The sequence below is a fragment of the Cyprinus carpio genome, chromosome A16 (genome assembly GCF_018340385.1).
Source record: "Cyprinus carpio isolate SPL01 chromosome A16, ASM1834038v1, whole genome shotgun sequence".
Lineage (NCBI taxonomy): Eukaryota > Metazoa > Chordata > Actinopteri > Cypriniformes > Cyprinidae > Cyprinus > Cyprinus carpio.
The window spans coordinates 47,226-75,166 of NC_056587.1; the positions used below are offsets into that span (position 1 = coordinate 47,226).

General features: G+C 38.2%; 1 pseudogene; it reads left to right on the forward strand.

The window, feature by feature from the left end:
* Positions 1-14,434: 14,434 nt before the first annotated feature.
* LOC109063372 lies at positions 14,435-26,892 on the forward strand (annotated as a pseudogene).
* The last annotated feature ends 1,049 nt before the right edge of the window (positions 26,893-27,941 follow it).

Sequence of the window (27,941 nt, forward strand, 5' to 3'; positions counted from 1 at the left end):
CATGGATGCGGATTTGTTTATGGAGTGTGAGGAGGAGGAGCTGGAACCATGGCAACAGCAACATTCAATGGATGATTCAGTGGGAAATGCTGAAAGCAGTGCTCCCACTGGTGTGCAATTTTATAGATTTTTTATGTAACATTTCATTTGTAGATAGATTTATATTTATTTATGCATATGTAGATACCTAATGTATCTAATAAACATTTTCTTTTAATAATTATTCTTTATTTTAATACCATTATACTGAATAAAACCTGTTCTTCTCCGCTGTTTAGTGTCTTCCACTCCCTCCACGGTGGTTGATATTCTAGCTGAGCCTAAAAACCGTGGTGATCCCAAACTTACCACCTGTAGTAAACACAGCAAAACACGGTTCCGCTGATCACAAACGCATGTAAGTATTTGTTCCTTATAGCACTGTTGAGTGACTATCAGTTATTTTGGCTATTTAAGGAATATTCTGTGATTATTTACTCATCCTCATGTTGTTCCAATGACATCCTCCATTTGTTGAACACAAACAAATGAGAAATAATGTCTCGGCTGTTCTTTTTCGTTTAATGAAAGTGAATCAGGACTGGGGTTGTCAAGCTCTAAAATGACAAAAACATATAAAAGTATCAAATAGTTCATGAATTGTGCACTATAAATTTCAAGTGTTCCTGTGGCTCAGCGGTAGAGTATTGCGTTAGCAGCGCAAAAGGTTGTGGGTTCGATTCCCAGGGAACACATGTTAGGTAAAAATGTTAGCCTGAATGCACTGTAAGTCGCTTTGGATATAAGCGTCTGCTAAATGCTTTGTGTAAGTGACAGACTGAAATTCAACTCGCTATATCACATAATCCACATCGAAACTCCGAAAGGGAGCACCAAAAGTACTATTAACTACAAAAAAGGTACATCAGTGCCAACGCCACCATCTTACATTTTTTCTGCACTATTCCTTTAATCGGTAATTTATTCTTTCAGTGACTCAACGTGTAGTTCCTGCTGCTGTGCCGGCGGATATTCCTAAAGCAGTGCAAGGGCAGCAGGTCTTCTTGGCTCCGGGAGGAGGAGGGCTTGGCACTGTGGCTCTCACACAGGTTCTCCTGCCTGGCACAACTCATATTGCCAATGGCACCAACAGCCAGCCCATTTACTTTACTACACAGGTGCTGCCATCCCCCCTCATTTCCCTGCTCATTTCTGGTCACTTTCAACTTTTCTTCTATTAATCAAAATGCTTCCTATTGTGTATGATTTGTGGTCTTTTCCTGTCCAGAATATCCATCCTGTCCGGCCTGGCCAGAGCCCAATGAGTTTGGTGCTGAATGTCCAACAAGGCCAGACTGTTCGACCCATTACACTAGTCCAAGGTATGTTAATGTACTACTTACACTTGCTCTGGACTAGCTTATTTTGCAGGATTTTTTTGCTTATTGATAAACAATGTTTTCTTTTGATCTATTTTCAGCACCTGGCACCACAAATATTCAAACCAGCTGTTGGAGCAACCCAAATAATTACCCAGCCAGCTCAAAAAAAAAGGACTGGAGCTCCGGTTTGCAAACAGGGTCCAAACACCCAGCACTTTTAGCACTGTGCAGATCCCTGCTACTCTCACTATTCGTACACACAACAGCAGTCACCCCGCCTACCGTGTCCTCTACAACCCTTTCCCAGCCCTCCACAGCACGAACCACACAACTAAAATTGGTAAGATGCTCCTGTTGAGAAACAGTTATCTTACTGTTATTAAAATAATTCAATTATTACAGAAATAAAATTATTACAGAAATCTCTTTTTTAGATAATGGTTTGTATTTTTAAGAAACAGTGAAGTTATCGGGAAATGATTTAAATATGAATTATATTAAAATTGCATTTAAAAATGTTTTGCACATTCATTGTTCACAAGATAAAATCATGTAAACAGGTATTTTCCTATTATAACTGTTACTATATCATGTATTTATCACAGCTTGAACACTGTATTGACCAATCAGCATCAATAACTGCAATTATCAGTATTAAAATTGTGTTAATTTCTATTTACAGTGACAATAAAGCCAGGAAATGGACCCTTGGACATGCAAAATATAATGAGCCTTGTGAAATCCGTGAACCTTCCTGGTGGGGCTCAAGCACAGACATTTGTTGTCATGAGCAATCAAAAGACCAACAACAGCCCTATTTTTTCGACTGCTGTACCTGTCATGACACAAAGTGCTGTCCAGAGTAAGTAGGTTGTTCTTACAGTGCATTTTTGATAGTTACTGTCAAACTAGAGTACAGCCACACTGTCTTGTTTTCTCCTCTTTTCTTTGTAGCAAGCCCTATTACACATACCAACACCATCAACAACCTCTCATTTTGTGTCCTCGTTGTGGAGCTCAGTTCAAAATGATTGAGGCTCTACGGAGTCATATGTGTGTAAGTATACACTTTTTGAAGATCCTATTTACATGTGTTTGTGTTTTGGTGATTAAAAGTGGTCAATTAATCTCCTTCTCCCCTTTAGTTCTGCTGCCCAGGTCTGGTCCAGACTGACACAAGCAGCACTGCAACTGCTGTGAACACCCCAGCCACACCACCTAAAAGCGTCTCTGTTGTGCCCAGTATCAAGCTGGATAGCCCACCTACAAAGACTGGAGATACCCAGAACAGACTTGTCATGCTGGTCGATGATTTCTACTATGGTACATTTGAGGGGAATCGAGTCTATGCACCAATGGACAACTCAAAAGAACCGTTATCATTCAAATGCCTCACCTGCCACAAGAGACTGAAGAATAATATTAGGTACGTTGATGGAGAGGCAGGTTAGGATGGGAATTATTGGTATATATGTCTAGTTGCAGTTGATAGGATTCATTATTAAGTGTTTGTTGTGCTTGCAGACTTATGAACCATATGAGGTACCATGTTGAGCTGGAGCAGCAAAATGGGGAGATGGACACACACACGTCCTGCCTGCACTGTTTCCGCCGCTTTCCCACACCATTTCGTCTACAATGCCACCTGGAGAGTGTTCACACCTCTATTGAGACATCTAGTAAGAGCAAATTTCCAGTTCAATCTTTAATCTTTGAAGCATACACTTCCGGTCAAAAGTAAGGGGTCTATACTTTTTTTTTTTATTTTATTTATGTATTTATTTGTTTGTATGATTTTGAAAGAAGTATCTATGCTCACAAAGTCTGCATTTAAAAACAGTACTATTGTGAATATTATTACAATTTTTATAATAACTATTCTCTAATTTAATGTATTTTGAATGGTAGTGTACAGATGTACTGTATTTGTTTGTTAACCAGAATTATACAAAGATGTATACTACATATTATGTTTAATCAATATATTAATCCAGTTATAGATGGGCTGTGATATATTTTAATCAAGATTATTCCTGTTTAATCAATTTAACTTTATTCAACTGCTCTCAAATCATTGGATTTTGCAGTAGTACTTCCCACAATGGAGTTGCCAACCAGTATTTCTGTAAAGCCCTTTTCTCTGTTTTCCCTATACCGTAATATTCTTATGCTCAAGCAACACTAGCAGCTTTCCTCCCAGAGAATCAGGTCATACATGCACAAATAAAGTTCTACATTTAGCTTTCTAGAGGTTGTAATGTTCATCAATCCACTCTTTGTCCCAAAAAAAGTAAATTGTGCAGTATTTTGTTAGCAACCGGTTGGTGTCAGATTAAAAAAAAAAAAAAACAAGAAAAAACAGTGAGCTTGCAAGACTGGTTATGCTGGTAAGAGCATATGCAGATAGCATCTTCAACAGATACACACTCTTGCTATGTGCACCAGTTTATTTGACTAAATTCAAACTTGAAAGGGCCACTGGGCCAACGTTTTGTAACAGCCAACTTTCATATCTTTTTTTCACAAGGCTCTTAGTGCCATACAATGCCTCTATGACTGTAAACTGCAGTAATTCAATTTGTTATTTGATTTAGTGGTTATGTTTTTCTGTTCAGCAAAGTGTAAGATATGTGAGTGGTCCTTTGAGAGTGAGCCAGTGTTCCTGCAGCACATGAAGAACACCCACAAACCTGGAGAGATGCCTTATGTGTGCCAGGTACATTGAGAGCAAATCATGTTATTACCAGTCTCCATCTATAGCCGCTTTTCCACCATTGTGCCAAGTCTTTCTTATTCCATGCCTATCCAGCTCAGCCGGTACATATATATAGTATCATTATCCACTGTGGGGGTGATAACAGAGCTTGTAATACAGATGTGCCAATCGATGTCTTGGTAACGTAAATGTTTACATAAAGTATGCGATGGAGGACCAAGCTCGAGTGGAAATATAACTGGAACCAGTCCTAACCGTTTGTAGAACTGTTCGGCCCAACAGTGGAAAAGCAGATTTTCATTGTATAATAGTGTCTCAGAGTCTATAATGTCTTGGACACTTTCAGGGGTGTGTGAATATCGGTCCTCCTTCTACTCGGATGTGTTTAACCACTTTCGTACATGGCATGAGGATACCCGCCACCTCCTGTGCCAGTACTGCCTTAAGGTTTTCAAGCATTCCACAAGTTACCAGCAGCACTATGTTCGTCACCAGGTGAGCATAAATCATAAGGTCATGAAAGATAAATAGAGACAAAAAAAAAGTTGTGCTCCTGTATTTCTTATTGCTTGACCCAATAGACATAAACAGATATTTTTTGTTCTCCAGAAGTCCACAGTTTACCACTGTAACAAATGCCGTCTTCAGTTCTGTTCACGAAAGACAAAGTTGAGCATAAAATCAATCACCACAGGACTTTCCGAAAACCTTGTGAATTGGAGGGGCTCCAGCCTGGGACAAAAGTAAAATATTTGTCTGTTTGTTTGTTTGTTTGAAAGCAAGTTCAACAGGTGCAACAATGTATTTTATGAATGTTTTATGTCATCTCCTTATTCCCAGGTGACGATTAGGGCATATGTTGGGCTTAAGAAGTCACTAGGTCAGGCATCTTCAAAAACATCCACTAACTTTCAGAAGAATAGTAATAGCAGTTCACAAACTTGTAGTGGTGACCAGCAATCACAACGACATGGACCTGGGAAGAAACAGGTCAGCAAGATGTTTGACTTCTTGTCCAAGTTCCAAGAGCAGAGGTAAGCCCATTCTGCATTTTAACAGATATGTTGATCCATTTCAAATGGAAATCAGAAATTTGAAGTATGTACTTTTTGGTCTTCCTCTCTCCAGGACACTTCTGGACAGACATAAGTGTGTGGAGTGCACTTTTGACATCCCAGACTTTGCGAATCACTACCCTACTTATGTTCACTGCTCACTCTGCTTCTATAGCACTTGCTGTTCTCGTGCTTATGCAAACCACATGATCAAGTAAGTGAAGTCATATGTCTTTCTTTATATCCTCTTACACTAAAATGATCAATCTCTAAATGAAAAAAATTGTGCCACTTGAAACTGGAAGATAAAGTTTAGTGTGGTAAATTTTAGTTTGGTATGGCAGATAATCAGTGTGACAACATACTGATTGCAGTTCATTTATTTTAGCAGTCACGTTCCTGGAAGAGTCCCAAAAGCATCTAAAAAGGGGCCACCAAGGTAATATATTTTTAATTTTGAGTTGTATTTTTTTATACAATCTGAAACTGTTGGTTATGGCTGTTTTGTTGCTCTTTTGTAGTGGTGTGAAGCTGAGCTGTGCAGGTTGTGAATACTCCACTGCTCTAGGGAACTTGATGGCCAAACATCTCATTAAGTTCCCTACTCACTCCTACTGTATCTTCACTCGTAAAGGTGGGTGTTCTCCAACTCAACAGAACATTAACGCATGTGTGTGTTTTACTGAGTCTTTAAAACTCATTATGAAAAATTGTCTTACTGCATGGTCCCCTAACCTGCATGCTCAAATTTCTCTCTCTGCTTCCTTTCCCCTGTAGTTACAGTGCATTCAACTCTATTGTAGGTGTCATTATTTGCATGATTATAGTAATAATATAGTGTAGACACAAAGTAACAATACCTTCAAACTAGGGCTGGGCGATATATCGCATGCGATTGTCACGCGCATTTCATCAGTAAAGCCGGTTCCCTGATTAGCGCTAAATCGGCATCACCTGCTTTCAAATGGAGCGGCATTTAATAGACAGAGCCGTAGATCACTGTCAAGCTACGCAATATCGCGTTCATTATCGAAGGCGATTCATGTGCGATAATGAACGCGATATTGCATAGCTTGTCAGTGATCTACGGCTCTGTCTATTAAATGCTGCTCCATTTGAAAGCAGGTGATGGCAATTTAGCGCTAATCAGGGAACCGGCTTTACTGACAAAATGCGCGTGACAATCGCATGCGATATATCGCCCAGCCCTACTTCAAACTAAACTGCTACTGGAAACTTATCAGTACAAAATATCACTGTAAATTACATTTACTTAACAACAAGGTCCAAAATGACTTGAAGTGCCAAATGGATGTAAAACCGTTTTGGGGAATAAATAAAAAATGTTCTTTTTTGAAATACTGAAGAAATACAATTTACAATTTTTACAGTTTAATTCGCAATGTTACACCTGTTACTGTATAACTGCCAGATTACCTTTTTCAGTAAATGTAAGGCATCTGCTATTGACACATTCAATAACTTTTTGTTTTTAATCAATATTTACAGGCTTAATTAAACAGTGTGTAGTAATTGTGTCAGTTCAGATCTTTGTTGGATTAAACTCTTTTGACAGTAGATTTCTAACATCAGAGCATCTTAACATTGTACATGTGCAAACTGTTAATCTTAAGGCTTGATTTACACACTGTATATGTATTTTCACAGCATGATGTTATTTATTGTGAGGATAGACACCTACAATAAAGAAGAATTTTTTTAATAAATATTTTTTCTATGCATTCTTAGCTACACTCAAACATTACAGATATGCTTACAACATTTTCAAAGTGGCCAGTCTTGAGTAATAGCCCACATGTGATACACAACACTCACAGGTCTTGGGTATGAGCTCAAGATGTCCATTGTCAAAATTGACAAACGTGGGCCTTTTGAACTTGGTGTGACTCTACAGGATTTACTGGCATGTTTTTGCGAGAGCACTCTGGATGAGTAAATGAGTATACACAAAACCTACTGCACACCACCTGAACTGGAGAATGTCAGAAGAAATACAAAAAAAAACCTAAATGGAGTAATTTAGAAACATGACAATAACGACAAGGACTATCCATCGAGGAATTATCTGCTGCTTCTGAGCTGCTTATTGTTTTCTGTTTTCAAAAGCTAACTGACCTATCAGAACCACATATACATTGAGCATGGTGTTATAAAATGGATTATTGGTGATAGTAGAGACTCCAAGGAGGAGACTAACTCTGTGTTCCTGTAATCCCTCCCCTCCCCTACAGAGTGTTTGGAGACAGATATTGAGTTCTGCCAGGTTGAGGAGGAGGTGGAGGGTCCACAAGGGGATGAAGCTAGTGATGTTGGGACACAGCCTGACTGGTTGTCCATGAAGCAGTGGAGTGTGCCCAAAGAGGAAGGAACTGTGCCAGAATTTATGGACAGTTGTGGCCCACAGCATATAATGACCAGGAATAATGATGTCCTCGAATACTTCCAGCTTCTTTTTCCCAACATCCTTTTTGAGCAGATCGTTTTTGAGACCAATGCCTATGCCACTTACTGCTGCTCTTTGGGGCAGGGGGACCCTTCCTGGAAACCTGTGTCCATAGAGGAAGTCAAAGGCTTCTTTGGTCTCTCTATCCTCATGGGAATTCAGGGCTTGGGGGAGCCAGAGTTATACTGGTCCTGGGACCATCACCATGGCCGCTATGGCTCCAGGACATGGGAGCTCTTTTACAGGACCATGTCAGTCAAACGCTTCAAGCAGATTGGCGCTCACATCCGAATGAGCAGCATGCTTGTGGAGAACGATATCCAGCGTGCTGACAAGTTGTCCTTTTTTCAACCAATGCTGAGCATCCTGCAGACAAGTATGCAAGAGGCCTACAAACCAAATAAATGTCTGACAGTTGATCAAGCTTTTCTACCAAACAACGACAAGGGAATAGCTCAGGAGAAGAGTAAAAATTCCCAACCGAGGATATGGCTACTGTGTGACTCAAAGTCAGGCTACTGCCATAAACTGCTGGTCTTAACGCGACAGGAGAAACACAAAGACTTGGGAAAATCAGTTGTACCTCAACTCATAGAGGGACTTGAAGGTAAACATCACCACATTTTCTTGTCCAGCTCACTTGTGTCTGTGCCACTCATGAAGGAGCTGTATGACATTGGAATATATAGCTCCAGCTCCGTCCTCCCTCAAAGTCCAATTTTGCCCAAGGAGTTTTGGAATGAACCTCCGCTGAACAATCAAGGTGATTTCCAACAGTATGAATTCACCCCGCTTCTCGCCACCAGATGGAGAGATAACAAGCAGCTGGTATGTCTCTCCACAAATGCTGATGCAGGCCATCCAGACGTGGTGTGGAGGAGATCTCCCACTAAGATAGGCGAGCTTTGTGCCGTTGAAAGACCCCAGGCCTTCAAGCTACTCCAGGACAACATGCGTGGTGTGGACATCTGTAATCAGCTGCTGACGTGCAACCAACTCGGCGGGTTGGTTCTCGACACCAATTGGCAGCGTCTCTTTTGGTTCCTTGTCAACTTGAGCATCATCAACTCTTTCATTGTCCTAAGGGAAACCCGCAAAGACAACCCACCCGGGTGGTTTCCGAGGGGGCATTTCTCACAGGCCATCTACCGTAAACGTCTGGGGTACCAGCTGGCCAAGTGTGGCGAAAGATATGCTCGCCAGAACCAAGTCCATGATAGCATGCTTGAGCAGCAGATTGTAAAAAAAGAAAATCCGGAGACACAAGAAGGGGTCAGACATCGATTAGCCAAAATTACTCGTAGGACAAGGAGATGTAAAGTTTGCAACCTGAAAAACATGCGTCGTGAGAGTGTATATGGCTGCACAGCCTGCCTAGTGAATCTGTGCAAACGTTCTTGCTGCTTCTGGGACTACCATGGTTTCTCACCCAATTTCCAAGGTTATAAAGCTCAAATACTGACATTAAATATTAATCAATATATTTCTGAATGCTTGCTCTCTGTTCAGATGTTGCATAAAATGAAAGAATTTACAGTTTTCAAACAGCTTTTTAATTGGCATGTATTCATTTGAAGTGATAATGCATTCTATTATATATTTTTAACAGGAAAGATATAACATCAACACATTGTTTACATTGTCCCAGATTATTATAATTTGTTCATTTTTTCCTCTACAGGTAACCCAAAAGTTGGATTCATTGACACCAAGAGGTACATATTTTAGAAATCAAAGTTGGTTTCAGAAATACTTTATAACTCAGACAATTGTATGATTGAAATTTGCAATCTGTGGTAGATAAATTCAAAAATGTGTTGTACAAACATTTTAGTTACACCTAATTTAACATTTAATTTCAGAGTTATTGCATGCACTTTTTAAAAATAAATTTAAATGTAAAAGTTATGAAAAAACTATGCAGCTAGCAGTTAAGTTAGCAAAGGTTGCCACATTTTTCATGTTATACAGATTCTGGAAAGTGACGCACTATTTCCCTTTCAGGGAAGGCACAGAGCCTGGACTTAAATATAGAACTGAAATGTTGGAAAGAGGGCTGCACAGGTCTTCAGTGGATGTCAAAAACTCATGCAGCGCCGATGCTGGTCTGGTTGAAGACGTAGACCAAGAAATGGCCCCCTCTGGAAGATGAAGACACTGACTCTGAGATGACTGAAAGTGATGAAGACATGCCACGTGAAACAGTGGCTAGACAGAAGGCTGAGGTAACAGTAACCAATACACTTTCACAACCTGTGAAAAACAGAGAGGAGACTATGTCTATACATCAACGTCGAATACTACTCCTTGCACTGTGCTCCGGGGTCCAGAAAGCGGGTAAAGAAATGGACACCAAACCTCAGCTCATCAAAACCTGGCTTCAGGACAAAGAGAATCAATTAAATGAATGCAGCAGCAGGAGCTGTGGAGAGGCCATTGATCGTCTAGTGGAGTGGGTTTTGACTCAACGGGAACAGCAGCGTCCTATCAGTGAGGCGAAACTATTTGAAAAAGCTTCGGAGCTCCAAAGCCAAACCAACGAGAACAATTATTTCCGTATTTCATACGAGTGGGCCGTGAGCTTCATGATGCTGCACCAGTTGGGCTTGGATACCCCTTTCACAGTATATCGGGAACTCCCTAATGCCATGGAGCAAAACTGCCATCACTTCACAGAGTTGGTGCACAGTAAAATAAAGGCAAACAACATTCCACAGTGTGTCTTTGGTGCTATGGACCAGCTTTCTGTTTTTGTGGACTTCAAAATGCTGAATGAGAATACCAGAATAAGCAGAGAGTCTGCTTTCCAATTTACTGGGTTTGGGAAGCCTTTCATAAAAATTTACCTTTCAATGCTCGCAAATGGTACAATGCTACCTGCAGTGCTCTTCACAACTCACTCCCCAAGCATGCTGAGCAGAAGCCCACCAGACTCAATCCTGCTTATGGCCAAAGAGGAAGGTTTCAGCACAGCGGAAGAGCTAGAAATTTGGGCCACCAAAGTGTGGAAGCAGCATCTCGACTCCGAGAATGAAACTGATGCCCTACTGGTTATGGATAGCCATCATAGCCAAACTTATGAGAGCATCATATCTACAGTCAGTAGTACCAAAACCTTCCCCGCCTTAGTTCCAGCTGGCTGTACGGCCAGACATCAACCTCTAGAGATGTGTGTACGCCCTGTGCTGCAAAGGTTATTTCTAGCTCATTGGGCACAACAACCCAGCGATGGTGCATCTGGGGTTCAGCGTGAAGATCTGGTGGAGCTTTTCGTATCCTGGTTGGAAGAGGCCATGTCTTGCTTCTCTGGTAGGCCTGAATTTATTCAACACTCGTTCTGCTTGGCTCGCCTGCTTCCTGATCAGGAAGCACATGCAAATTTGCCTGGTACACCTTTGGAGCTGTTAAATAAACTGTCTGAGGCCACACTTGAACCTGAAGTTGTAGATCTAGAGTCAGCAGCAGAAGAAGAAGAGCCAATGGACACACATACTGTAGACAAAGTGAGCCAAGTAACTGAGAAAATTGATTTGACACAGGAGCCAGAGGACGCCGAAAATGAAGAAGTCAGTGAAACAAAAGATGAAGATGCAATGCCAATTGAAATAAAAAAGACAATGCAACAAAAGGAAAAAAACTGATGAATGTTTGGAAATTGCAAGTGAATCCACAGATTTCTCACATTCATCCCCTGAATTTTAAAATATTTTTTTAATCCTAAATAATGTATAGATTTACAGGATAGACATTGCATTATTGACTTTTGCAAGGGTTTTCTACTGTTCGTTCTTTCTGTTTATTCACTAGCATAAAACAATCCAATAGTTCCCACAATGTTAGATTTTTTTTGTCTATGGACAGATATTATTTAAATTCTATATCCTCAGAAAGTAAATCAGCATTTTTGTGCCATTCTAAAGCTGTAATGAGAACATTTTCATCAAGCCAGATTGAAGCTTACAGTGGTTCGCTTCATTTTTTGTTTGCCTCTACACAACTGTACTACTCTCACAGTTTGTGTGGCTTCAGTTTCACGGCTGACTGGAGGATGGGTATTCACAAAGCATGTGTCGACAAAGTGCGAGACATAGCAGAAGGCAGAAGAATAATCTAACGCTTGAAATGAAGAATCACTCAAATGCTATTTCGATACGTGCTTTTTAAAATTGTTTAAAGAGGTCATATGATGCAATTAAAATTTTTCTTTCTCTTTGGAGTGTTACAAGGTCTTCATGCATAAAGAAGATCTGTAAAGTTGCAAAGACTAAAGTCTCAAAACCCAAAGAGGTATTCTTTATAAAAGTTAAGAGTCAACCATTCCTACCTAAAACGGCTCATCCTAACACCCCCCCCCACGTCTATGTCACGATGTGGGAGTATTTGCATAATGCCGCCCAAATGTTCATGCAAAGAAAGAATGCGTAACTTTTATTCTCGCTGTTGCTGCCGCCACCATGTTGTGGAGATGCTGTGTGTTTCGTTGTGAAAGCGAAACTACTTTGTTTGTCCTTCCAAAAGAGAACACAATTAGAAATCAGTGGTTAAGATGTATTTACAACACTGTTCCAGAACAGTTCAACCCAAATATTCAGATGTGTGCAGTGCATTTTACAGAGGACGAGGACTGTTTCTTGTGAGAGTAACCTACAATGCCGGTGTCTGTTTCTATAAAGTGGGGCAGTTCCAACTTTGCAAGGACAGTCTGGCACTTCTGACTCACAGTCTGTAAGTACGTTTTCATATTTAAAGAATTTGCCACTGATAATTCAAACACGAGTTTTGAGGAGTGTAGAGTAACGCATGTTGTTTGCCGTTTCTCAGATCACAAATGCAGACATGGTTTTATGTTTACGCAGCACGATAGGCAGCGCGATACACAACGCAAGGCGTAAAAACACAGTATAAGTCATTATAATCAGTAATTATGTCCCCACTGGATGCAACAAAAGCCTCATTTATGATTTTATTGTTTTTGGGTTGTCGAGCCAGTGTTCTGACCGGGACACGGCATCACAGTATGGTAAGGGGCGTGACATTTCTGACACACACTTGAGGAATTTGGCCAATCACAATGCATTTGATATCTGGCCAATCAGTGTACACCTCACTTTTCAGAACGATGAGCTTTTTAAAAATCGTTGCGTTTCAGAAAAGCGGGGAATAATGGGACAACAATAATGTATATTATGTGGAAAATAATGTGGTTTTTTTTAACCTAAAACCACATAAACGCATTGTATATCCTCAGAAAGTAAATCAGCATTTTTGCGCCATTCTAAAGCTGTAATGAGAACATTTTCATCAAGCCAGATTGAAGCTTACAATGGTTTGCTTCGTTTTTTGTTTGCTTCTACACAACTGTACTACTGAACACCAAATACACAAAATAATGTTTTTTAGCAACGTCATATGACCCCTTTAATTTACTCTCTTGCGGTTGAATAGGGCATTACTGAACAATATAACTTTTATTCCATGTCTTAACATAGTCTGTTATTACATTTACATGGCTGTGCTAAAGTTCAGCATTATGGCTGGCAACAGACTCAGACTTTCTTGAAATTCTTCCATTTCGGTTATTTATCTACTTACAGACTGAAAAAAAACAATGTGACACTTTGAAAAGTCATAGTATTGGTATTGCAGAAGCAGCAGTGAATGGAGTGGGATCAGTATGAATATTCATTATTGATTTCAGCATCTGAAATTACTGTAGCAACCCACAGGATGGTATAACTACACTCCAGGTGCCATTCATTGACATTCAATTCAAAGACTTTCTGTAGCACATTATTGGTGCCCTTAAACATGTTTATAAAAAGGTGCTTACATTGATTTAATTTCTTTTTGCTGCAACAATTTTGTATATAATTTATATGAACTAAATACTGGGGCTTTATGTAAACAGTGTGATTATGAAGGTAAGTGGGAGTTGATATCACTGGGGGTCTTTTGGATGTTATTTTGATGAAAATGTAAAGAGGACTAAAAATATATATATAATGATTTAAGAGGTAAATGTGTTGTGTGTGTGTTTTGGCATTTTTGACTATTCCTCATGATTAAAATGTAAATAAACTCAGTTTGTGCGTAAACTCTTTTTTTCCCATTCTTCCGTGCTTTGTTTTGATGTGGACAGGAAGTTTCCCACACTGCCTGCCAGAGACCAGCACCTGCATTTAGATTACTAAAAACTTGGACCTCCATTTCAAACAAAATTCAAATAAATGTTACACCATACTGCTGCTGCTGCTGTTGTTCTTTCAATAAGCGAATTTAAAGTATATAGCCTACAATAAATGAAATGTGGTGTCATGATTTACTGTTGATAAAAACAAAGGTTTATTATTTCATAATAAAAAATCCTAAGAAATGTGCAAAAGCAATTAATTTCATCCAACCAGCAGGACAGCAGTGACGTGTGAACTGAATTTGGTGAAAGTACAGTGTGTTACAGTAAAGTTATTAACTATTTTTATAATAAAATCATAAAAAATGTGCCAAAGCAACTATTTTCAATATAAGTGTTGTAGTATAACCTGCAGGAGAGCAGTGATGTGTAACCTGGATTTGGTGAAAGTATGGTGTTACAGTAACGTTATTAACGTTTTCATAATAAAAAAAAAATCATAAAAGTTGTGCAAAAGCAACTATTTTTTAAAATCGATGTTGTAGTATAACCAGCAGGAGAGCAGTGCGTGAATTGAATTTGGTGACACAACAGTGTGTTACTGTGAAGTTATTGAGTATTTTATTAGTAACCTTTTTCGCGTTTCACACTCTGCAGACGGTCCCTTCGGACGTGTCTCTCAGACGCCAGCGCATTGAGATCATCGTATTTTGTACAGAGAGGAGGAAAGCTTGTGTTCAGGCAAAGTCGCTTGTAGCTCGTTTACTACATCACTACGAGTGAAAAGAGGCATAATTCGTGTACTAAAAACGTTTTGCTCGCGAGTTATTGATCACAAAAGTCGAATCTGTGAATATCTTGCCAATTTTACCGAACTACATTAGTCCGGGATGCAGACCCTTCTCGATTTGCTGGGACCGAGGCGGCGTTTTTTATTCTCCAGCTGAATACCTGTATGTGGTTTATAAGGAGCATCTCACAGTCCCATGTGGTACTGTCTATGAAAGAGTTAATCCCAAAGGCACATAAAATATTTATGCAAGTCCCAACGGGTTATTGGGTCAGTGAGTTTCCGCCCGTGAAAGCAGCAGCATCAGCGGCATTATGGGTGAGTGTCACTTCTAATGCACTTTAGTACGGAGCCCCTCACATGGCATGCAGGAAAAAATAGTAGGCTAAATCGTGCGCACGATTTACTAATTCGTTCCCTAAGTGTACTAAAACGTGCACACGATTACTATTGCGTTACGTCGATTTACTATTTCGTTCACTTGATTTATAAATTGTGCGCACGATTTACTAATTCGTTCCCTCGATTTGCTAAATCGTGCACATGATTTATAAATCAAGGGAACGATTTAGCAAATCGAGGGAACGCATAAGTAATCGTGTGCACGTTTTAGTACATTGAGGGAACGAATTAGTAAATTGTGCGCACAATTTATTTTTTCTTGCAGGTCATGTGTGGGGCTCCGTACTTTTGAACATTGTTGCTCAGAGTTTTTTTTTTAAGCAATCGACATTTTCATCCGAATTTTTTTAGTACGCCATAGCTCCAATTTGGAAGAAAGAATTTATTCATAACAGATTATTTTCATTTAGACATGAGATCTAGGTCTGTTAAAATAGAATTCGTGTAATTCTACTTTCTCTCCATCTAATGGTTCTGTCCCATCTTGTCTTAAACACGCAGTGGTTTCTCCTTTACTTAAAAAACCAAGCCTAGCAGCTACAGAATTGATTAACTTCCGTCCCATTTCTAAACTACCGTTCCTATCTAAAGTCATAGAAAAAAAATGTTTTTCACAAATTACTCCTTTTTTATCTATTAATGCTCTTTTAGATGAATTTCAATCTGGTTTCAGAGCTGGTCACAGTACAGAGACTGCTGTGTTAAAGTTCTGAATGAGTTTGTTTTTAGCATCTGACTCTGGGAGGGCTTAGGTTTTAATCATGTTAGATCTCAGTGCCACATTTGACACTGTGGATCATTCAATTCTTTTAAAAAGGTTGGAGTGTGAGGTTGGGTTTAGGGGTACTGCTCTGAAATGGTTTTATTCATACCTTAAGGATAGAACATTCTCTGTTAATTTTGCAAATGTCTCCTCTTCTGTGGTTCCTTTAAAATATGGTCTCCCTCAGGGCTCTATATTGTTTTCTTTGTGTATGCACCCCTTGGGATCCATCTGTCGTCGTTATGACATCTCATACCATATGTACGCAGATGACACACAGATTTATTTTCCCCTTAAAGCTGGAGATGAACAGTCTTTGCAATCTTTGTTACTCTGTCTGAATGAAATTAAAATTTGGCTCTCTAATAATTTTCTTCAGCTTAATGAAAGAAAATCTGAAATCATAATATTTGGGCCATCAAATTTTAAAGAGCGCGTAGTCAGTATTTTTTGCTCCTTTGGAGATGACTGTGAAGGACAATGTGATAAATCTTGGGGTCATTATTGATTCATCGCTTAGCTTTGATAAACAGATTAACTCAGTTGTAAGAAGTAGTTTTTTTATCATCTTAAAATTATTGCTAAGCTTAAACCTTTTCGTAGTTTTAATGATTTGGAGACTGTTGTACATGCTTTTATTTCTTCGCGACTGGACTACTGTAACTCCCTCTATGTAGGGATCAGCCACGTCAACTATCACGTCTGCAGAATGCTAAAGTTAGACTTTTGACGGGCACCAAAAAAAGAGAGCACATCACTCCAGTGCTGCGTTCTCTTCATTGGTTACCAGTCAAGTTTAGGATTGATTTCAAGATTTTACTGGTTGTTTTTAAAGCTTTACATAATTTGTCTCCAAATTATATCTTATAGAGCCCTACATTTCAGTCAGGTCTTTAAGATCGTTAAATCAACTGTTGCTAGTTTCTCCTCAGTCCAAAAAGAAGTCAAAAGGTGATTGTGCTTTCTCAGTAGCAGGCCCTAAACTGTGGAACAATCTCCCTCTTTCTATTCGACAAGCTCCATTAGTGTTTAGGCCTCAGCTGAAGACTTATCTGTTTAGCTTGGCTTTTTAAGTAGTTCTTGTTTAATTTCTGTACTTGTAAATTTGTATGTCTACTGTGTTTTTATTTTACACTGTGAAGTATAAATGTGAAGTATAAATTGTGTATAAATGTGCTTTACAAATAAATTGAAGTTGAAGTTGAAGTTAATGTTGCTTTCCTTCGAAGTGCACTAAATTAGCTTTTTTTATGTTTTCTGAGGCATATTGAAGCATTCAAAGTCTACATGTAATCAAATTTGATTTACAGCAAAGAAAAAAAAAACGCTGTTATTGCAGCTATCCTAACATTTTAACCGTTTTATTATATATTAATCTCGTGCAATACAGTAATTATGTTAACACATAATAATAGCAGGGCTCTCAAGTTATAGCAAAAATTTGGAGTGAGCTTAGGGGAGGGGCCACTTAAAGGGGAGGATTCACAAAAAGGTGAGGAGCCATTCAAATATTTGCAGCAGTTTTCCCTAGCAGTTCAATTTTACGTATTGTTCATAATTGACCTGAACAAATAGAAATAATAACAACTGGTAAATCACAACTGGTAAATATGATAAAAAGCAAAAAAAAAAAACAAAACAACAACAACGAAAAAACCCTCCAAATAAAATAAGTAGGTTTATGTATTTTAAAAATGCAAATGTATCAAAAATAAAAAAATACATTTCTCCACAAGCGAGCCAACTGAAGAAGAGCAGTGCTCAATGTACATACTGTACACATAAAGTAGGATTGCAGAACTTGCCCTGCGGATGTATGTCAAGCTGTGTTTGTGTGTGTGTGTGTGTGTGTGTGTGTGTGATAGAGAGAGAGAGAGAGCACATTTTGGCTTATGAATGTTTTTTGTTTTTTTTCCCTGTTGTGTTTGTTGCACATTTTCATGTCTTGATGACAGGGGTAGGGGGCTCCCACTCAAAGCACTGTGGCTCAAGGCCAGCCATTTTCACCGTCATGATAGATGATAGCATTCTGTCCAAACCAAACTGTTTCTAGTTTTGGCTTTGTTTCAACCCACCATGGAGAACACTCTCTCTGCATCTGCATTTGAATGGGGAAGCCACAGTGCTTTAAAGGGTTAGTTCACCCAAAAATGAAAATTCTGTCATTAATGACTCACCCTCATGTCGTTTCAACCCGTGAAACCTTCTTTCATCTTCAGAACACAAATTAAGATATTTTTCCTTAAATCTTTGTTTTGTCTTAAGATGAATAGTTAGGATTTTTTTTGGTTTGATTAAGAAAGTATTCTTGTAGCTTTGTATAATTGCAGATGAACCACTGATGTCACATGGATTATTTTACAGATCTCTTCGCTACGTTTCTGGACTTGGGAACATTTCAGTTGCATTGCTGTCTATGCAGGGTCAGACACCTCTCAGATTCCATCAAAAATATCTTAATTTGTGTTTCGAAGATGAACGAAGGTTCATCATGAGGGTGAGTAATTAATTACAGAATTTTCATTTTTGGGTGAACTAACCCTTTAAGGGGGAACCCCTACCCCTGTCATCCAGGCATCAAAATATGAATCAAACACTTCAAACAGACTTACAAAAACTGTCTTTTTTTGTATATTTCTATATATATATGTTGTTGTCTATCCATTCATTTTCTGACACACAGCTTGACACACATGCTCAGGGAAAGGGCACTTTTTAAAAAAAATAAATATATAAAACAATTTATTTTATTTGGACAAATTTGTCTGTCTTTTATTATATTTACCAATTGTTGTAACATCTCTACTACTTAGTTTCTGGTAACCAAAGCCAAGTTAAAGCTTCTGGTTGCAAAGCAGCTGGAGAGTTTTTTTTGACTCCATCATTAATAATTTAGCACAAATTTAGCTATATTCCCCAACATCAGATCTCACTATCTTTAATCACAGACAAGTGATTTCGTCCAGGAATCGTAAAATCAAAATCCTTAAAAAAAGGTTACCTACAGCATTCATCGGGTCTTGGTCTCTCAACTTACACTACGTGTGTGCGCGCATCTATGTTGCTTAGTAACGAACGCTCTTGCAGCGGGATCACGAAATTTACGCAGAAACAACAACATTTTAATTTCTGATTGGCTGGTAGGTAAACTCGGCAGAGAACTTCCCTCCGAATTCGTCCATTAAAGATGCTGTATGTAAGATTTTGATTCTTCTAAAGCATAAAAATACCATAATATGTTTGCAGATATTTAAGAAACATGCTAAGTAAACATACTTATTTATCTGAAAAACAATGCTACATTTATTCTCCTTTGAAAATGTGCATTCCTGGCCAGAATGTCGATCTTTGTTTTGGTTTGTGAAACCCGCCCACTGCCAGTTTACCCAATTGTATTTCGGCACCCCGGGTTGCCAGTTGGCGGAAAACAGGGAGTGTTTTATTTCATTCATCATCAAGTGCACTCGTTCCTGTTTGTGTCTTCAATCTGGCAACTTCCATGTCTCTCCAATATTTTGAATTTATACTGCAATACCTAGTTCAACCACTCGGTGTCAATCCTACATACAGCACCTTTAATTATAACAAAACAAGTTATCCCTTATTTCTCAGCGTGAGAATACAAGGTGTGGCGTGAAAAACGTGTGAACGGGTTGAAATGTGTGTCTCACGGCGAATGCGTGAGACTTGAGCCCTGATAATAGTGATAAAAAGCTTATAGATTTAATTTTTTTCTTATTGACCTCAATATGCAAATATGGCTCATTAGCTTGTAGATTTAGTTTTACTGACATCATTGAACGCAGACTTTGATTACACAACCGTTTTTATTTGGGTCAATGAGGGGGCTGACCTTCATGTAACCCATAAACATGTTGCTGTCAAGGGAAGGATGTTGAACAATTCTTGGCAAGACACAGTGTCTCCTAGATAGTGACATTGCCCTTGTGTTGTAGTTGGGTTTATGTGCTTGTATGCGTGTTTTTCCTTATTTCCAAATATTTACAAGGCATTAAAAATGTGTTTTCTAGTAATATCCAGTAGTTCACTCATCATTCTTGCCTTTCAAGAGTGAACGCACTACGTGGTGCACGTTGTAGTTCAAAAGATTAACTAACCCACACATTTAAATAATATGCAAAAACTTTATGCCTTCATTTAATCTCTCAGATTTTTATTATGGATGAAATGCATAACAAGCAAAATTGAGTTTATGATAGGATACTTCCCAGATTTAACTATGTCTTTATATGACTGCATCTGATGGCCTACGTACTTCAATAACTGAATAACTGACTATAGCTCACATAGAAATATTTGAGATGTGACATATGCTCTCTCTCATTGCTTGCAGCTTCTACCTGTTCAGGATGTGGACCAGGATATAAAACCCCTCTGGATGCCATGAAAGTTGAGTTGCTTTAAAACATAAGACAGCATATTGTCTAAACAATAAGGTGGTAGTATATATTAACATGTGAGTTGGTAATACATAGTTGCAAGTCACTACAAGGGGAGCAGTGACCTCTGCACTGGAGACTCACTGTCAAACTGTGCTCACTGAACATGATCTTGCAGCTCCTCCTCCCCATCAGCAGAGGTCCTCCTCACTTGTGAATTGGCATTGCTCTGCATCGTTTGGTTTGCTTACTGTTTTCCCTGAAAAAAGAAAAGAATCCCACCCATACACCATAAACTTACCTCAAGCTTCACTGTACAAATTTTTTTGTAATTTGGTAAAAGCAAGTAAATTTCTATGTGATTTTAAACCTAAACCTAAAATACTTTTAACATGATAAATTGCATTATACCTTAGAAATTCTTAGAAATTATTATATGTATAAAATTATAATGATTTTTTTTTTTTTTAAATATGAATGAATATCTAATGGAAAAACCAGTATATATGTTGTCTTTGTAAAATTATTTTTTTTTATTAGTTGTTTTTATATGAAAAAAAAAATCTGTTTAACTGGCTTTTATAGGCTTATACTGTTTTTTTGATGGAATGAATTAGTAAATCGTGTGCACAATTTATTTATCTTTTCCTGCATGTCATGTGCGGGGCTCCGTACTTTATAGCATGTTTAGTGCATTTTATCCAATGTTGCGGACACAAATGGTACACCTTTTATGGAATTTATTGATAAATTATAGGAAACAAAGATTCATAGATTTAATCTTTAAACTTAAACATAAATTCTTCCTACAGGGCCTCGAGAAGAGATAGTCTACCTGCCATGCATTTACCGCAACACCGACATTCAGAAACCTGACTATCTTGCAACTGTTGATATCAATCCACAATCTCCTAATTTTTGCAAGGTAATAGCAAATATGAAATATACACTTAAAACTATTTAAAATTAGAATGTGGCAGCAACATTTTCTTTTTTCATATTTCTTTAGAAGCATTTTTTCTATTTACACCCTCTTGTCTAGGTGATTCATAGGCTGCCCATGCCTAATCTAAAGGATGAGCTACACCATTCTGGTTGGAATGCCTGTAGCAGTTGTTATGATGATCCCTCCAAAAGACGCAATCGTCTCATTCTGCCTTCCCTGATGTCCTCCCGTATCTATGTCGTTGATGTAGGGACGGATCCACGGGCCCCACGGCTTCATAAGGTTCATTTTAGTAAACACTCAGTTATACAAGTGCCTGTCTGTATGAATAACCTTACTGTAATGGTGTTATTTTGTGGATGAACATCTGGATTAGTAATCTGAGGAAGTTTAAAAACCCAGGAGCAATTCATGAACTATAGAGTTGCTTAAATGACTTGATCAAGTTGCTCCAAAAGGGCTTTTCCTACTTATATGGATACGATTTTTAATTTTTAACTGCATGCTATAGTACTTCATACTGGCCACGTATTACAAATTCATACCCTTGTTTTAACAACAATTTACTAGAATAAGGGAACAAATTAATAAATTGTGGGAACAAATTCTTAATTTGTGGCCACGATAAATATATTTTTGTCATGTGCCCCAAATATTTGTTTCAGTTTTTGTTAAGAAAAGCCACAGAGAACCTGATTTATTTTAGCAGTTTGAATTTATTTTAAAAGCCCAGAAGCATGACATCATGCCCTGTTACCCATATTGATAATTGATTTTGTTTAACATCTACAACATAATGCTGAACATCAAGTGTGACCGCCCCTTAATACATGACTGTTTGACTTTAAGAATGTTTCGTTCTTGCCAAGCCCATGAATTCTTTTCATCTCTCTCCTCCCCCAGATAGTCGAGCCCATAGATCTGTTCTGGAAATGCGGCCTTGCCAACCCCCACACTTCTCACTGCTTAGGCAGTGGCCAAATCATGATCAGTACCATGGGCGATCCCTCTGGCAATGGCAAGGGTAAGATGCTGTGTTCACAGCTCTGTATTTTCAGTACACATTTATAACTTACCTTTTATTTATATTCATTTTAAGGTGGTTTTGTGTTGTTGGATGGCAAAACTTTCGAAGTCATTGGCAACTGGGAGAAGCCAGGTGAAGCAGCACCGTTTGGTTATGACTTCTGGTACCAGCCTCGCCACAACGTCATGATCAGCACTGAGTGGGGAGCTCCAAAAGCATTGGGAAATGGCTTCAACCCTGCAGATGTCAAAACTGGTATGTTCATGTTCAAGAGTATGTTCAAGAGTCGTTGTAGCCGACTGGCAGTGATGATCAGATCTGTCTGTAGGTCATTATGGACAGCGCCTCCATGTGTGGGGACTGGACCACGCACAAGCGGATACAGACTCTGGATCTAGGGGAAGAGGGTGCTATTCCTCTGGAGATCCGATTCCTGCACAACCCTGCTGCGGCTGAAGGATTTGTGGGCTGTGCACTTCAGAGCACCATCTTCCGCTTCTACAAGACTCCGGCAAGTACATAAAAAGCGCTTGTATTAAAATCTTCTCTAACCTTTTTTTAAAGCCTTAAAAAATGATTTAAAGGACAGTTTTATGCCAACAACCCCCACAGTTTTTAAACAATGCATGTTTTTAACTTCAGATTTTGTATTTTACAGAAACGGGACTGGGCAGCAGAGAAAGTGATCCAAATTCCAAGCAAAAAGGTGGAAGGTTGGGCTCTTCCTGAAATGCCAGGTGAGTACTTTAAGTAATGTTCTATAGTATATTTTTTTTATTTAAGTTTAATTTTTTTTAATGTTTTAATTTTTTTATTAAAGGGATAAAAAAACACAGTTTCTGGCAATCTCATGTTAATCTTGAGTACCTACAGAAAAGTATTGCATCCTTCATATCTCTGAAGTGTCTTCAGATTTATCGTATTTAGATTTATCAGATTTATAAAAGACATACAGTTATAACAACAGTCGAGCTCCTGGAGGTGTGCCGTGGGTGGAGCTAAAGAGTCTCCTGGAGGTGTGCCGTGGGCGGAGCTAAAGAGTCAAAGCTAAAGAGAGCTAAAGAGACACTGACAGGAACCAAAATTTTGAGTTAAATTTTAATTTGTTATAAAACATTTGTCACCGAAATGACAAACACACATGTACAACTCCGTGCTGCCCCAGAGAAACAAATTGCATCCACTGTTCCCTTAATGCTGGGTTTCTGAATGAGGTTATCTTTCCCTCACAACCAAAAACACACTTCTTTGGTGATATTTTTTGTTTCTTGGTCTAAAATCAAAATGGGCAAATCCTTCTTGAGCAAGTCCTGTGCAGCTGTGGCACCTGAACAATGCATGTTGATGGGCGTGCTCTTGCACTGACTCTGGTTGATGTGTGCACGTGCGAGTGCCCATACAGGTAATTCCGCCCTTTATGATGTCTTACAAAAATTAAAAAAAAAAAACTTTCTGAAACTTATAAGAACCCTGAAGGAGAGTATTGGGCACAGAAATACTCTTGTCATACATCCAAACTAATTTTTTGAAACTTTGGCCATGTTTAGCATGAGAATCCAACTCTTTAACAGTGTAAATAAGTCAAAATGCATGAAATAGTATTAGACATCCCCTCTAATGGAAAAACTCAGGGAATTAACAAACATTAATCATTATGTACAGTGTACAATGTAATTTCCAAACCAAATGGAAAAAAGCACTATAGAATAGGTTTGAGACTTTTTTACAACAGTAAACCACTAAATACAATGATCCCCTTAGCAAAGGACCCATTTTCTAAAACATAAAGGTTGCTAAATGTTTTTTCTACATACTGTTAGTGTTATATATACAGGTGCATCTCAGTAAATTAGAATGTCTTGGAAAAGTTCATTTATTTCAGTAATTCAACTCAAATTGTGAAACGTGTATTAAATAAATTCAATGCACACAGACTGAAGTAGTTTAAGTCGTTGGTTCTTCTAATTGTGATGATTTTTGGGTCACATTTAACAAAAACCCACCAATTCACTATCTTAACAAAAATTAGAATATGGTGACATGCCGATCAGCTAATGAACCCAAAAACACCTGCAAAGGTTTCCTGAGCCTTCAAAATGGTCTCTCAGTTTGGTTCACTAGGCTACATAATCAAGACTGCTGATCTGACAGTTGTCCAGAAGACAATCATTGACATCCTTCACAAGGAGGGTAAGCCACAAACATTCACTGCCAAAGAACCTGGCTGTTCACAGAGTGCTGTATCCAAGCATGTTTACAGAAAGTTGAGTGGAAGGAAAAAAGTGTAGAAGAAAAAGATGCACGACTAACCGAGAGTACCGCAGCCTTATGAGGATTGTCAAGCAAAATCAATTCAAGAATTTGAGTGAACTTCACAAGGAATGGACTGAGGGTGGGGTAGAGTTATGAGGATTGTCAAGAAAAATCAATTCAAGAATTTGAGTGAACTTAGTTGTGGTACTCTTCTCCTGAATCACAGACAATTTCAGAGGCGTCTTACCTGGGCTAAGGCGAAGAAGAACTGGACTATTGCCCAGGGGTCCAAAGTCCTCTTTTCAGATGAGAGCAAGTTTTGTATTTAATTTGGAAACCAAGGTCCTAGAGTCTGGAGGAAAGGTGGAGAAGCTCATAGCCCAAGTTGCTTGAAGTCCAGTGTTAAGTTTCCACAGTCTGTGATGATTTGGGGTGCAATGTCATCTGCTGGTATTGGTCCATTGTGTTTTTTGAAAACCAAAGTGACTGTACCCGTTTACCAAGAAATTTTGGAGCACTTCATGCTTCCTTCTGCTGACCAGATTTTTGAAGATGCTGATTTCATTTTCCAGCAGGATTTGGCACCTGCCCACACTGCCAAAAGCACCAACAGTTGGTTAAATGACCATGGTGTTGGTGTGCTTGACTGGCCAGCAAACTCACCAGACCTGAAACCCATAGAGAATCTATGGAGTATTGTCAAGAGGAAAATGAGAAACAAGAGACCAAAAAATGCAGATGAGCTGAAGGCCACTGTCAAAGAAAAAACCCGGGCTTCCATACCACCTCAGCAGTGCCACAAACTGATCACCTCCATGCCACGCTGAATTGAGGCAGTAATTAAAGTAAAAGGAGCCCCCACCATTATTGAGTACATGTACAGTAAATGAACATACTTTCCAGAAGGTCAAAAGTTCACTAAAAATGTTTTTATTATTTTTTTAAATTTTTTTTGGTCTTATGAAGTATTCTAATTTTTTGAGATAGTGAACTGGTGGTTTTTTGTTAAATGTGAGCCAAAATCATCACAATTAAAGAACCAAAGACTTAAACTACTTCAGTCTGTGTGCATTGAATTTATTTAATAAATTACAATTTGAGTTGAATTACTGAAATAAATGAACTTTTCCACGACATTCTAATTTATTGAGATGCACCTGTATATATAAAAACTAGGACTGTTAATAGAATGAAATGGTTATGAATAATGATTATTTTTTAGTTTTATTTCTGACAATTTTTTTAAGTAATATAAACTGTTATGTATGTAATTTTTTACAAAATATTGTGTTAAATATTTGATATATCTACAGCCCTTAAAAATACATTTAGTGATTTTTTTTTTTTTTGGGGGGGGGGGCTGTTCTCTCATTTTCATTTTTTTTCAAATTTAACAATCTGCAAAAAGTGAAAAAAAAAAAAAAAAAAAAAAAGTTGTCTGAATAATAAGTTTTTCTCTCATTTTTCCCCTTTCAATTTTTTCCTGGACTCCAGTTTGACAATCTGCTATAATGAAATTATATATTTTTAAAAGAAATTATACACTCATGTACTCGTGTATTTTTGCCATAGGGTCTCATTACTGATATCTTGATCTCACTGGATGATCGCTTCCTGTACTTCAGTAACTGGTTGCATGGAGACATTCGACAGTATGACATCACTGACAGGAGGAATCCACGTATGGTTGGTCAGGTAAGACAGCTTGGATTAGCAGGATCAAGACACTTTTGTCTACATTTTCTATGATCATGTCAAAGACAAATAAAGTGTCAGTACAGTAGGACTTACATTTTATATTTTAAGATCTTCCTTGGGGGCAGCATTTTTTGAAAGATGGACCAGTGAAAGTATTGGAGGACAAAGAACTGGATAGCCAGCCAACCCCCACGGATACTGAAGGTACTTTTTTTACTTCCAAGTGTGCTTCATGTGAGCTCTGTGTACACATTTGAGTTAGCCATTTATGTAGAGGAAAAACAGCCTAAAGTTGTTGGTAACTAACTAATTGACAGATGAACCCAGCTTACTGTCCTCCAAATCATTAGGTCATGCAGACCTAAACAGAGCAATTAGAGCACATCATTTGTTGGCGGTTAAAATGTTCCTTTTCCTCATCAGGGAAAGCGGAGTGCAGGGAGGCCCTCAGATGCTCCAGCTAAGCTTGGGATGGAAGACGACTGTACGTCACCACCTCTTTATACAGTGCCTGGGACAAGCAGTTCTACCCTGACCTCGTCAAGTGAGACAAAAAAAAATCTTTGTTTGTAATGTTACTTGAGTTTTGTTAATCAAAGATTAAGACATGAGGCTGTTTAAATGATTTGAGAAGTAACCTCTTGATTTGTTTTGCTATGCTGTAACATGTCTCTTATTTCTCTTGAGGGAGGGGTCAGTCATGATGCAGATTGACGTGGACACAGATAAAGGTGGGCTGAAGCTCAACAAGAATTTCCTTGTGGATTTCGGAGCAGAACCAGATGGTCCTGCACTTGCCCCCATGAGCTCAGATATCCTGGTGGAGACTGCACTTCTGATATCTGGTTATGAAATTGGGGCCAAGCTATTACGTTCCAAGGAGCAGAGCTAATATTTCCCATATTTTCACAACTGAGTGGAGATACAATATATCATCAGTATCAGTATAATCTACATATGGACTAAATCCTTAATCATATCATGTCTATTAGTGATTAAAAGAGTAAATCACTTCTCAAATGTAAAAATATATTTTTGTTGTCTTTATATGCTTTCTGCATTTTTTTTTTTTTATAAATATTTGTATCCCAGTGAACTCAAAGGCTTTCTCATTTGTTGTTGTAAGGGCTTTCTGAATCATTAGAATTGCAAAGTAGATTTTAAACACGTGGTGAAAAGTGCACCGAGTGAGTGCACATATTTTAAAGTATCCTATTAGGAATACGTTCTAAAATAAGCAATCAGTTATGTTGTATTACAGTGCTTAGAACCCTTCAAAGAACAAAAAACAAACACTTCCAGGAGTTACACCACTACTTAAGGTAGTTTTGTTTATTGCCATTGTAGTTCACAAGTATGAAAAGTTGTCTCTCCAAGTCTGAAGACAGGGACAAAATATTATTTTATAAGAAGTATTAATAAAAAGGTTTTTATTTTTTCCCCTGTAATAATAAATAACTACAGTACAACTATAAATAGGAATGTCAAATGTGTTAATAAAAATTAACATGCATCAAATTAAATGTCATCTATTGACTTATTCAAATCGGTAGTTGCTTGTAATGATTGTGCTTGTGTGTGTGTGTGTGTGTGTATGTGTGTGTGTGTGTGTAATAAAATCATAATTGTAAAAACTTATATGGAATATAAAAAATTAACAGAAATTGTTATTATACTTTTATTATTACTACTAATATTTATTTCTATTATTCTTATTATGTAAATGAGAAGCAAAACGACTTGTTTTCAACAGCTAATGTTTTTAACCTTTCATAACCTAATTTTATCACCCTCTTTAGCTGTGTCTGAAAGCCTAGCGAGCTTCCTATCTAGACAGCCTTTGTAGCCATTGCCTAAACGCCTACGAATGCTGTCTTGGTAGGGCAACTCTCTTGTGTTTTGAGACACGGGCTGTTCGTGTTGTATGCCGGAATCA